At 43.1% G+C, this 11,582-nt stretch overlaps 1 long non-coding RNA gene across 1 annotated transcript; it reads right to left on the minus strand.

Annotated features, from left to right (window-relative positions):
• Positions 1-272: 272 nt before the first annotated feature.
• LOC122696590 lies at positions 273-6,738 on the minus strand. The gene is made up of 3 exons (XR_006341793.1): positions 6,305-6,738; positions 1,284-1,392; positions 273-981 (listed from the first exon to the last, which is right to left on the minus strand). It is a non-coding gene; the product is annotated as an uncharacterized LOC122696590 (long non-coding RNA).
• Positions 6,739-11,582: the final 4,844 nt, after the last annotated feature.

An 11,582-nucleotide genomic window follows, 5' to 3' on the forward strand; every position in this document is an offset into this window, starting at 1 on the left:
TCCTTCCCTGGTGTGGGGTAGCGGGGAGAGCAGAGGGAGTAAAAGTTCCAATCCCCTAACCACAGGGTTGGGTCCTCCGGCAACCAGCCCCTAAAAAGTCATGTCATTAACATAACAAAAGACACTTTTTATTGTACTCATCCAGAAATAGGGACAAAGACCCAACGTATATTTCTTATTATGAGTCATAGTACACAGGACCTTGAACAAGGAAGATGTTTATCAGGACCAAAGCTGATGTAGAAGTTGTGCTCCATACAGTTCTCAGGGGCTCAGACTCCTCCTAACTAATTTCTCTGCCATCTTTAGCATGTCAGTTTCCAAGGGCTGCCATAACAAAGGACCACACACTGGGCGGCTTAAAGAACAGAAGAGCAGCATCTCCCAGTTCTGGAGGCTGGATGTCTGAGAAGGAGTTTTATAGAGGCTGGAGGGATGAATCTGGTCTAGGCCTATCTCCTGGTTTCTGGTGGTTTCCTGGGAACCTTGGGCATTCCTTGGCTTGTAGAGTCATCTCTTCCTTCATCTTCGTATTCATATAGCATTCTTCCTGAGTGTGTGTTTCTGTGCGCATGTCTCTCCTTTTCATAACAACACCAGTCATACTGGATCAGGTGCTGCTCTACTTTAGTATTACCTTCTTCTTTAATTACATCTGCAATGATCCTACAATATCACATTTCAAATAAGGTCATGTCTAAGGGGGGCAGTACTTAGACACATGAATTTAGGGGAGACACAATCCAACCCATCACATCTAGGAGATGGTCAAAGATGGCAGCTAGAGATGCAGCCATCACAGTCACATTCAAGGTCTTCTTAAAGGGTCCATCCTTACTCTGGAGGGTTTCTCAAGGCAGCCTAGCACGAACAGATTCTGGTTTTGAGGTGAGAGTCACTGGAGAGTCATTCTTTAAAGAGGATCCTGACCACTTGTTAGCAATGCCTCCTCTTCAGAAGTTAGATCAGAGAAAAGCCTGGCTGAGGATGAGAAGAGGAGCAGGGAAACTTGTTGCTTCTCCTCAGATCATTCCAGAAGGAGGAGAAGGGATCAGGAGTCATCTACAAGACCAGGCTGTTAAGGACATCTGACTCATTTCCCATAGACTAGTTCCAACTATGACATGCTACAGACCTGCCGGCAGGACTCATTGCCAATTGTCATTTCTGCTGGGCTTTCACCCCCTTTTCTTTTTGTAATATCTTTTCTGTGGGTGGGTTGGGGTTGTTGTGGGTTTGCCTCCACTATGAGACCACATGCTCCTCAAGAGGAAACAAAGTACCTTTTCTGTCTGATAACTCTCACAGAGGTGGTGGTGGTGGGATTCATAGCTCCAATCTCAGCTCCAGCACTGGTCAGTCATCTGACTCCTAGAACTTTAGCTTTATCATCTGAAAAAAAAATGTAGTAACAGTATATATCTTACAATGTTGTTAGGGCTAAAAATAACAAATGCAAGTGCTTGGGGTATAGTATTTAGTAGATACTCAATGGTAACTACTATTGGTTATTTGTCAGAGTTTATCCTAGGGGCCAGCACAGGGCATCTCACAGAGTAAGCACTCAATAAATATCTATTGCCCCAGTGGAAATTTAGATCATGACCACAGCCCTGTGCTATCCTCATGTGTGGAAACTGATAATAATTAAAACAACCATCACAGTAACTATAAGACACAAGACATTGGAAAAGAAACAGTCATCAAATGCAATCAAGCATTGTGGGGAGAAATAAATACATGTAACATAAAAAGTAACACTGGAAGGACATAATAAGTACATATGTATCATTTACAAGTCAAAAGACTCCAGTGATACCATGGAATAAACAGGACAGTATGGTTTAAGGAATCCTTTACACATAGGAGCCAGATTTGACTCAGACCTTTGATTACAAGTCTGAGGGCAAACTCTCAGACACAGCTAGTAACAGCCCAGAAAAGCCCTCTGAAAGAGAATTGTATGACCTTGGATGAGAGCAGACAATAAACTACAGGTGATGGCACTATAGCAGGGAACTTTCCCTATGATTTGGGGCTACATATTTTGTGGTGTCTGATCACAGGAAATGTCTCCTAAAACATTAAACTCTCCCAAACCTAAAATAATATTTTTGTTGCTAAAAGTACAAGGTCAAAACAGCTGGATGTCCTACCTATCTTTGTGGAGATGCATTTTTAATTTCTTTTAAAAAAGATATTACACAGATATTTTTGAAGAGCAGCCCAGCCATAAACTCAAGATGGCCTGTGGCTGTGAAATGAAGTGTCTGGTATTGGCCTCTAGATGTCTTCTCAAGCAGAGCTGTCAACAGAACTTCCTGTGAGGATTTCCTATATCTGCTCTTACCAATATGGTAGCCACTAGCCCCATAGCTATTTAAATTAAAGTTTAAAAATCAGTTCACTGGTATACTATCAAGGGTAATTATAAAGCTATAGTAATGAAGACTATGCGGTATTGGTGCAAAGATAGACAAAATCAACCTATTAAATAGAACAAAGTAGGAAATAGGTCTACAGGTATGTGGTCACCTGATGTATGACAACTGCAAATGTGGGCAAGTGATCAATTAAAATAACTATGCTGGAGTCATTGGATAGCCATATAGAAGAAAAGATGTCTGGACCTACCTTTATATCCGATCACTTACAACAATCAGTTCAAAATGGATTACTATTCTAAATGGGCAAATTAAAACAGTAAAACTTCTGGAGGAAAATAGAGAAGGAATCTTCATAACCTGGAGTAGGCAGAGATTTCTTAAAACCAGTCACCATCAAAAATTGATACATTGGAGTACTAAAACTAAGAAGTGGGCTTTGCTGGTGTCTCTGTGGCGAAGAATCTGCCTGCCAACACAGGGGACACGGGTCCAACCCCTGGTGCAGGAAGACCCCACAAACCCGGGAACAACTAAGCCCATGGGCCACTACGACTGAGCCTGTGCTCTAGAGCCCAGAAGTCACATCTACTGAAGTCACATCTACCTCCTGCCTACAGACTGTGCTCCGCAACAAGAACCCCATGAACCACAGCTACAGACAAGACCCCTCACTACAACCAGAGAAAAAGCCCACACAGCAATAAAGACCCCAGCCCAGCCAACAAATAAATATACTAAGAACTCTCCCTCTCAAAGGGCATCGCTAGAAGAATGAGAAGGAACTCAGAATTGAAAGAGATATTTAACACATACACTTGACAGAGGAGGCATTTTTTAAAAGTCCTCTTACTATGGATACACTAGTATATTTACTAAAGTGGAATACTACTCAGCAATAAGAAGAAGTGAATTATTGACACATGCAACAACATGAAGGAATCTAAACTACAGTAGGCTGAGTGAAAGAAGACACAAAATACCACATATGTATGATTCTAGTTATATGAAATTCTGAAGCAGGTAAAGCTAATCTACAGTAGGGAAAAAATAAATCAGAACTGTGGTTTCCATCAGGAAAGTGGAAATGGAAGGCTGCATTGAACTTGAAACTCCTTTGCTCAAAACTCAGCCAATCTACACTGAAGATTTGTGCATTTTAAGTTTTATATCAAAAGAAAAAACCTTAAATACCAAATTATATATATGCTGAAGTATTTAGAAGACATGTATTGCTGTCTGCAATCAATTTTGACATGCAACAACATGAAGATGGATAAAGGGAAGGATAGAAATATAATAAAACAGATTCTATAAAAAAGGGAGATCAAAGCAGTCAATCCTAAAGAAAATCAACCCTGAATATTCACTGAAAGGACGGATGCTGAAGCTGAAGCTCCAATACTTTGGTCACTTGATGTGTGCGGTGCTGTACTTAGTCATTCAGTTGTGTCCAACTCTTTGCCCGCCAGGTGCCCAGCAGGCTTCTCTGTCCATGGGGATTCTCCAGGCAAGAATACTGGAGTGGGTTGCCATACCCTCCTCCAGGGGATCTTTCCAACCCAGGGATCAAAACCAGGTCTCCTGCATTGCAGCCAGATTCTTTACCATCTGAGCCACCAGGGAAGCCCTTGGTCACTTGAGGCAAAGAGCCAACTCATTGGAAAAGACCCTGATGTGGGGAAAGATTGAAGGCAAGTGGGGAAGGGGGTGACAGAGGATGAGGTGGTTGGATGGCATCACCGACTCAACAGACATGAGTTTGAGCAAACTCCAGAAGATAGTGAAGGACAGGGAAGCCTGGCATGCTGCAGTCCACGGGGTCCCAGGAGTCGGACATGACTGATCAACTGAACAACAGCAACAGAATCTGTGTGGTAGGTTTACTTGAGTTTACCATAAAATTCCTTAAACTTTGCTATTTGAACATTTTTATAATTATTAGGAAAAAAATTTTTTTTTAAATTAGGAAAATGGGCAAAAAATTTAACAGAAACTTCATGAAGTTATTTCTAAGTAACCAATAATCATATGACAAGGTGCTCAACTTCATTAATCCAGTTCCAGCTCAGTTGCTCAGTCGTGTCCGACTCTTTGTGACCTCATGAGCCACAGCACGCCAAGCCTCCCTGTCCATCACCAACCCCCAGAGTCTACCCAAACCCATGTCCATAGAGTTGGTGATGCCATCCAGCCATCTCATCCTTATCGTCCCCTTCTCCTCTTGCCCTCAATCTTCCCTAGCATCAGGGTTTTTTCAAATGAGTCAGCTCTTCACATCAGGTGGCCAAAGAACTGGAATTTCACCTTCAATATCAGTCCTTCCAGTGAACACCCAGGACTGATCTCCTTTAGGATGGACTGGTTGGATCTCCTTGCAGTTCAAGGGACTCTCAAGAGTCTTCTCCAACACCACAGTTCAAAAGCATCAATTCTTCAGCACTCAGTTTTCTTTATAGTCCAACTCTCACACTCATACATGACTACTGGAAAAACCATACCCTTGACTAGACAGACCTTTGTTGACAAAGTAATGTCTCTGCTTTTTAATATGCTGTCTAGGTTGGTCATAACTTTCCTTCTGAAGAGTAAGTGTCTTTTAATTTCATGGCTGCAATCACCATCTGCAGTGATTTTGGAGCCCCCCAAAATAAAGTCAGCCACCGTTTCCCCATCTATTGGCCATGACGTGATGGAATCGGATGCCATGCTCTTAGTTTTCTGAATGCTGAGCTTTAAGCCAACTTTTTCACTCTCCTCTTTCACTTTCATCAAGAGGCTGTTTAGTTCTTCACTTTCTGCCATAAGGGTGGTGTCATCTGCATATCTGAGGTTATTGATATTTCTGCCGGCAATCTTGATTCCAGTTTGTGCTTCACCAGCCCAGCGTTTCTCATGATGTACTTCATTAATCAGGGAGATGAAAATTAAAATCACAGAAAACATAATTATCACCCACCAAAATAGCCAAAATGAAAAAAGATGGGACATAGCACTGAGAAATATGTGGAATGATTGGAACTCTCATATGTTGCTGATCAGTGTAAATTTGTGCAAACACTCTGGAAAACTACTTTAAAATGTCTACTAAATTTGAACATGGCACAACTCTGATCCAACAGTTCCGTTTCTGGGTATACACCCAACATGGCTTGTGCATTTATCTGCAGGTGTGAATATTTCAATAAATAGCACTGTGTGCCAGAAAGTGGCAATAAGGCACCACAGAAGGATTTGACATTTCTGAGGCCTGAGAAGGATTTGAGAGACATGATCAGATTTGCCTTAGGAAGATTAATCCTTGGATTTGCAGAGGATGGCAAGGAGAGGAGCTAAGAAGTTGTTTGTAGAGGTAATCCAGCAATTATGAAGTCACGGATTAAAATAGAGAGACAGGGATGAAAAGGACAGAGTATAATTCATATTTGCAGAGCAAACACAGAACTTGGGCAGGTCACTAAAGTTGTCTGTGCTTCTGGTTTCTTCACTTGAAAAACCATTGACAGTACCTACTTCATTGATGATTATTTTGATGACTTAATGAATTAAGGCACGCGGGGCAGAGGGTGGTGGTTAACGATTGTTAAAAAAAAAAAATTAATTCTCACTGCATGCTATGCAGAGCAAGACGTAGGTTTGGAGATCAGAAAGCTTTGAAAGAAATATCTTAATTTGGCAAGGTCTATGGAAGCCTGTTTTCTCTCAAGCACAGGTAAAGACAGCTCCCTGCCCAGGACAGGGTCAGTTTGGGGACACAGGTTAGAAAACTAAGGTTAGGAAGGAGACAAGACATGCTAGAATCCGGGCAAGAAATGATTCTAAAATGCCACGGGTGAAGAGGTGGGATTCTACTCGGGCAGCCCAAGCTCTCGCACCAGGAACTGGGGGAAAGGGTAGGCGTTTCCTCTCCTGCTCCCCACCTTCTCAGCTGAGAAGCGGGGCCTCTGAGTGCGGCGAGGATTCAGACGGAGGAGGCGACGTTGGCTCCGGAAAACATGCCAATGGGACCCGAGCTTTCCGGTGCTTAGCCAGTTGGGTGCGCCCGGAACCGCCTCCATGTGATGATTGGCAGGCCGCGTCCCAGGGTTCTCGCGGCCTGTGGGAGCGTGTCAGAACTCTCGCGAGGGTGCAGGTCTTCCTCCGGTTTGGGACACTTGGTCTCATTGCTGGGGGTTGGGGGGGTCTTTGCCCGCCTCGGGTGCCTCGGGCCCTGGTGGCTTCCATTCGCTCGCCACCCCGAGCCGCGGGGCTTTGAGGGGCACTGGGCGTGGTCAGGGAGTTTGACGAGCCGCAGGCAGAGAGCTGCCTGTCTCGAACCCCGGACCCGCGGCGCCCGAGGCGGAGGTGAGGCTAGGCCCGGGCCGTGGGGTCGGGTCGCTTAGCCGCCCGGTCTTGGGTTTTCCCTCGCGGTTCCCTGCCTTCCCCTCCGCGGGGCGGAGATTCGCTGTTGGCGCGGCTCTGCTGCCGCTTGGCGGGAGGACCCGAAGGCAGTAAAGCGCGACCTGATTGGGCCCTGCCGGGCACTGACGCTCGCTCCGTCTATTGAACGGCTTGCGGCCTCGGAAGGGACATTTGCATTAAAAACAGTGGGTGAGTTGGTGGCGCTCTGGTTACTGTACTTGCGTGCTCGCAGGAGAGTGAGATAGAATGCTGAGAGGAATGAACCGCCTCGCTTAAATGGTCGGTTCTTGTTCCAGCCTGTTTCTCGCTCGTGATTATTTGACTGATAGTTAAGTGAGGGTAAAGTCACATCTACATTTTGAAGTTCGTTTCTAATGGAAACACTTAAAGCAGTAATGCAGATTCCTCCAGTAATGGGGAGTGTCAGTATGTATTGAATTCTTGCACTTGGCAAACAACACAAAGTTATCTTCAAGTATTTTACACTTAATACTAAAAGTCTTGTGGCTGAGTCTGTTTTCACTGCAGAAAAAGCACGGTCAAAGGGGTAAAAGGTAAATGGGGATCTCGAATACTGAGCCCTGTACATACCTGAATATTCACGTACTGTTGTGAAAAGTGGTAGAAAAACCAGGAGGTTAGGCCTCCTGGTATGTACCCCAAAGAACTGAAAGCAGATTGTAGACAACAGCATCCATTCTCTTGTTATGCATTTGGCCTATTGATACAACACGTTTCAGCTGACCACAATGCTTTCTAGGTTGTCAGCTAATTTTGTGAGCAGATGACAATTTGTTTTTCAACCATAAAAACGAGTGACCATTATTTAGAGCAAAAATTTCGTATTAAACTTTGTATAAAGCTAAGTGTAAATCTGCGAGACCCTTGAAATGTTAAATATAACTTATGGTGAAGAAGTACTGTCAAGAGCAAGCCTCTGACTTGCGTAGAAGGCAGAGATGAAACCCAGGACAAGGCAAGCAGATTGCAGTTACCCATATTACACATGAACAGTTGAGGGTAAGGAATTTGGCTTGCTGAAAGTCAATTAACTAAGAAAAAAAAATGAGTAAAAAGCTAGATTAATACAGACTCATTCTGAAAGGAAACGTGCACCTGAGGGAAGTTCCAGGCAAACTGTTGTGGGCAGTGATCCTGTGGAGGTCTAACCAAAATAGGGCTGTGTCAGAGCCTGCCACTTGGGTGCATATTTAGGGAATCCCAAGTTGCTTCAGTCTTGTTCAACTCTGTGCTACCCCATGGACTGTAGCCTGCCTGGCTCCTCTGTCCTTGGGGATTCTCCAGGCAATACTGGAAGTGGGTTGCCATGCCCTCCTCCAGATCTTCCCAACCCAGGGATCGAACTGACATCTCCCACATTGCAGGTGGATCCTTTACCTTCTGAGCCTTCAGGGAAGCAGGGAGTTAAGCCAGAGATAACGGGAACATCTCAGACAGAGTGGCCACTTTTAGGCAGAAATATTCAGACTTGTAGTAATGAAAATTTTTTGTTGTGGCGAGTATTAAAAATAGGCATTCAAATCTGTCAGCAAGAAAGGAACCGGCGGGGGGGGGGGGGGGTTATACTTCCACCCTATTCAGCTCTACAACTTGCTGTGGTGAGCTTTGACCCTAACTTCTTTGAAAGCAATGAGATTCAAAAGGCATTACTGTGAATGGCAACATGTAAACAACACACAGTCTTTTTAATAATTTTTATTTATTGACTGTGATAGTCCCACAAGAATACTGAAATTCAGTAAGTTTTTTATTCAGAAACTTGGGTCTGCCCATCTACTTCGCAATCTCTAGGATGAAGCTGCCAGTGTTCAGTATCAGAATTTGTTGCAGCCTGTGTGCTGAGTCACAGCACCATGCTGTGCTTAGTCACTCAGTTGTGTCTGACTCTGCGACCCCATGGACTGTAGCCTGCATGGACTGTAACTCCATGGACTGGAGAATTTTAATTAACAAATTCCTGGTTATTTAAAAAATTTTTGGAAATCCAACATATGAACAGGACGGTACCAGTTGCAGCTGCTTCCTGGGAGAGGGGGGAAATCTGTGGCAGACCCAAGGTTTCCACCTGTCTGCCCAGCCCAAGTGACTCCTCAGGGGACACAGAACCACCAGCAGGGCTCAGTGGAGTGAAGCTTCTTGTGCAACCAGTGGTTACCCTTGGAAACGTTGCTAGCACCCTCAGACTTTTATCCTTAGCATTTGAAGTCACCTCATCTAGGCCTTTAGTCTACCAAATACCGCCGCCACCAAAATGCTAGTCACAGGCCTTTACACTGGAGGCCTCCATCAAAGACCAGTTGCAATTACATACTCTGATCTGCTTTGTTCACAATACCCAGAATAGGTCTTGGCCCATAGCAGGTATGCTATTATTTAACGAACATTAAAGCCAGCATCTTAGTACCATATACATATCAAGTATCAGTATTTTCATTTTGATCTAAATTACAGTGACCATACAGTATTATCAAAATGATCCAATAGCACTACTAAGTGCCTACTACTCACTGTGTATAAACTGTATGTACTGTTTATAAACTCCAGTAACTATCAACTTAAGAGTTAGACTCGACTTAGCAACTAAACCACCACCACAGATAAAGAAATTGAAGTTAAGAACTGGTCAGAGATCATTTAGGATGAGGACTTGAATCTAGGCTCTTATTAACTAGGCTCCACTCCTAAGTAAGCCACTTACTTCAGTGTGATTTATAAGACAATTCAACACAATTAACAATAGTATTAAACTGAATTATAAATGATACTGCTCCTTGTACTATAGTCACCATGGGTTTAGGGCTAAGTATTTGAGAACTTGTAATACGCCAGGTATTTGGTCAGACCCCAGGAATATGGTGGAAACCAAGGTGGACTTTATGGGCAGGGGCAGGTAGGCAAGCTCACAAGAAACTACAGAATGTGCTCCCAAGTATAAGGGCATTACAAGGTCCTATAGAAATCCAGAATAAGAGCACTGGGGAGGGAAGATAGCACTTAATAGAAACGTGGGAAAGTATATAGATGGCAGAGGGCATTGTAGGTTAAGTGATGGCATTCAGAGGTCCGACCGGCCAGAAAGCAAGCTGCCATCTCAGAATGATCTCAAATACCCACCCTAGCCCTGCACACAGACAACACTTCTCTGCAGCTTCACCATGCTTTCCCCACAAACCTTTAAACATATCCCTCCTCAGGGCCTTTGCACTTGTTCTCCCTCTGCCTGAAATCCTCTGCATCCAAACATGTACAGGTGACCTTTGTATAATAAAGGAGTTAATCTGAATAATTTATAGAGGGCCGTCTACATCCACAGATTCAACCTTGTAGTAATATAGTACTCACTACTGAAAATACCTGTGTGTAAGGGGACCCATGTAGTTCAAACCCATGTTACTCAAAGGTTGACTGTAACAACCGTGTTACCTCCTGCAGCCCTTTCAGGTCTGTAGTCAGTCTCGCGAGCTCCATCTGAAATTATGTCCTCCACTCACAGTACACACACATGCCTTTCCTATTTCCCTTGTCTTTTCCCTCTAGCAATTACGCTTTTACAACATATTTGTTGAATTTCCTATATTAGGAGGCTAGATTTTACAGAATATGGAATATTAGAAAATGAAGTTTACACAGAGGCTAAAACAGTGTTGTTTTTTTTCATTTATTTTTATTAGTTGGAGGCTAATTACTTTATAATATTGTAGTGGTTTCTGTCATACACTGACATGAATCAGCCATGGATTTACATTAAAACAGTGTTTTGAAATAAGCATTAGGGGTGAATCCAAGGCGAATACCTTTAAGATTTCTGGAAAATGAGGTATCTGCAAACATTCAGAGCTGATCAACAGGAAGAATTCCTAGCTCCTACTAGGCTATTAATTTTGCTACAAGGACATTTCTTCCTATATGAAAACTTTCCCATCACCTCCAATCCTTTCAAAATTCTAACAATCTAGCATCATTGTGTCCTTTAAATTCCTTCTTATAATAGCTCATTGTGCTACATTCAGCAGCAACATTTAACATGCTGAAGAATGGTCCCTTTGTGCCAAATTTTGATATATATTCTCAGTAAGTCTCTAATCCTAACTCCCTCCTGAAATGGCCTAATCTCTATTTGAATACTTCTACTGTTACACGAGGACACTAAATCTCAGAGATACCTGACTTTCCATAGTTTACATGGCCAAAAAGGTACATATGAGGCTCCTTGTTTAGGGCTATGCATATGTGACGGAATATTAATTCACTACCTGAACTATTGCTTCCTCTATCATTTTACACTACCCACTTCATAAAGCTGGGAGAATTAAACCACCAGCATCATCCCACTGACCCAGCTCCTATGCCAGTGCAGATCCATAGCTGCTGCAAGTTATGTGAGAACAGCCGGCCTCATTAGATGCACTTGTGTGTTGTACACTGCAGAGTGATGTAGTTGGTGTGGGTCAGTTAAAATACCAGCATCAGGGAGCATTCTGGCTTCAATGGCTTGTACCTGTAGTTTTCAACCTAGAAAAATAAATGTTTTAAAATTACCTTTTTGAATAGAAAATCTGTACACGTGTTTCATCATCTAGATTTTTTCCCACCATCAGAGGTGACCACAGTACCCAAACTGCCTTGTATTTTTGAACACACTAGATGGGACCCCCAGAGGAATCTAAAAATCAGGCCTGAAAGTATTGTTAAACTGAAGGTCAAGTTTAAATTTAATGACTTTGGTATTAACTATACACATACTAGTAAGTGCTAAGACTTAAAATCTTCCAGTTC

Source organism: Cervus elaphus, chromosome 6 (assembly GCF_910594005.1).
Source record: "Cervus elaphus chromosome 6, mCerEla1.1, whole genome shotgun sequence".
In the NCBI taxonomy this organism is placed as follows: Eukaryota; Metazoa; Chordata; class Mammalia; order Artiodactyla; family Cervidae; genus Cervus; species Cervus elaphus.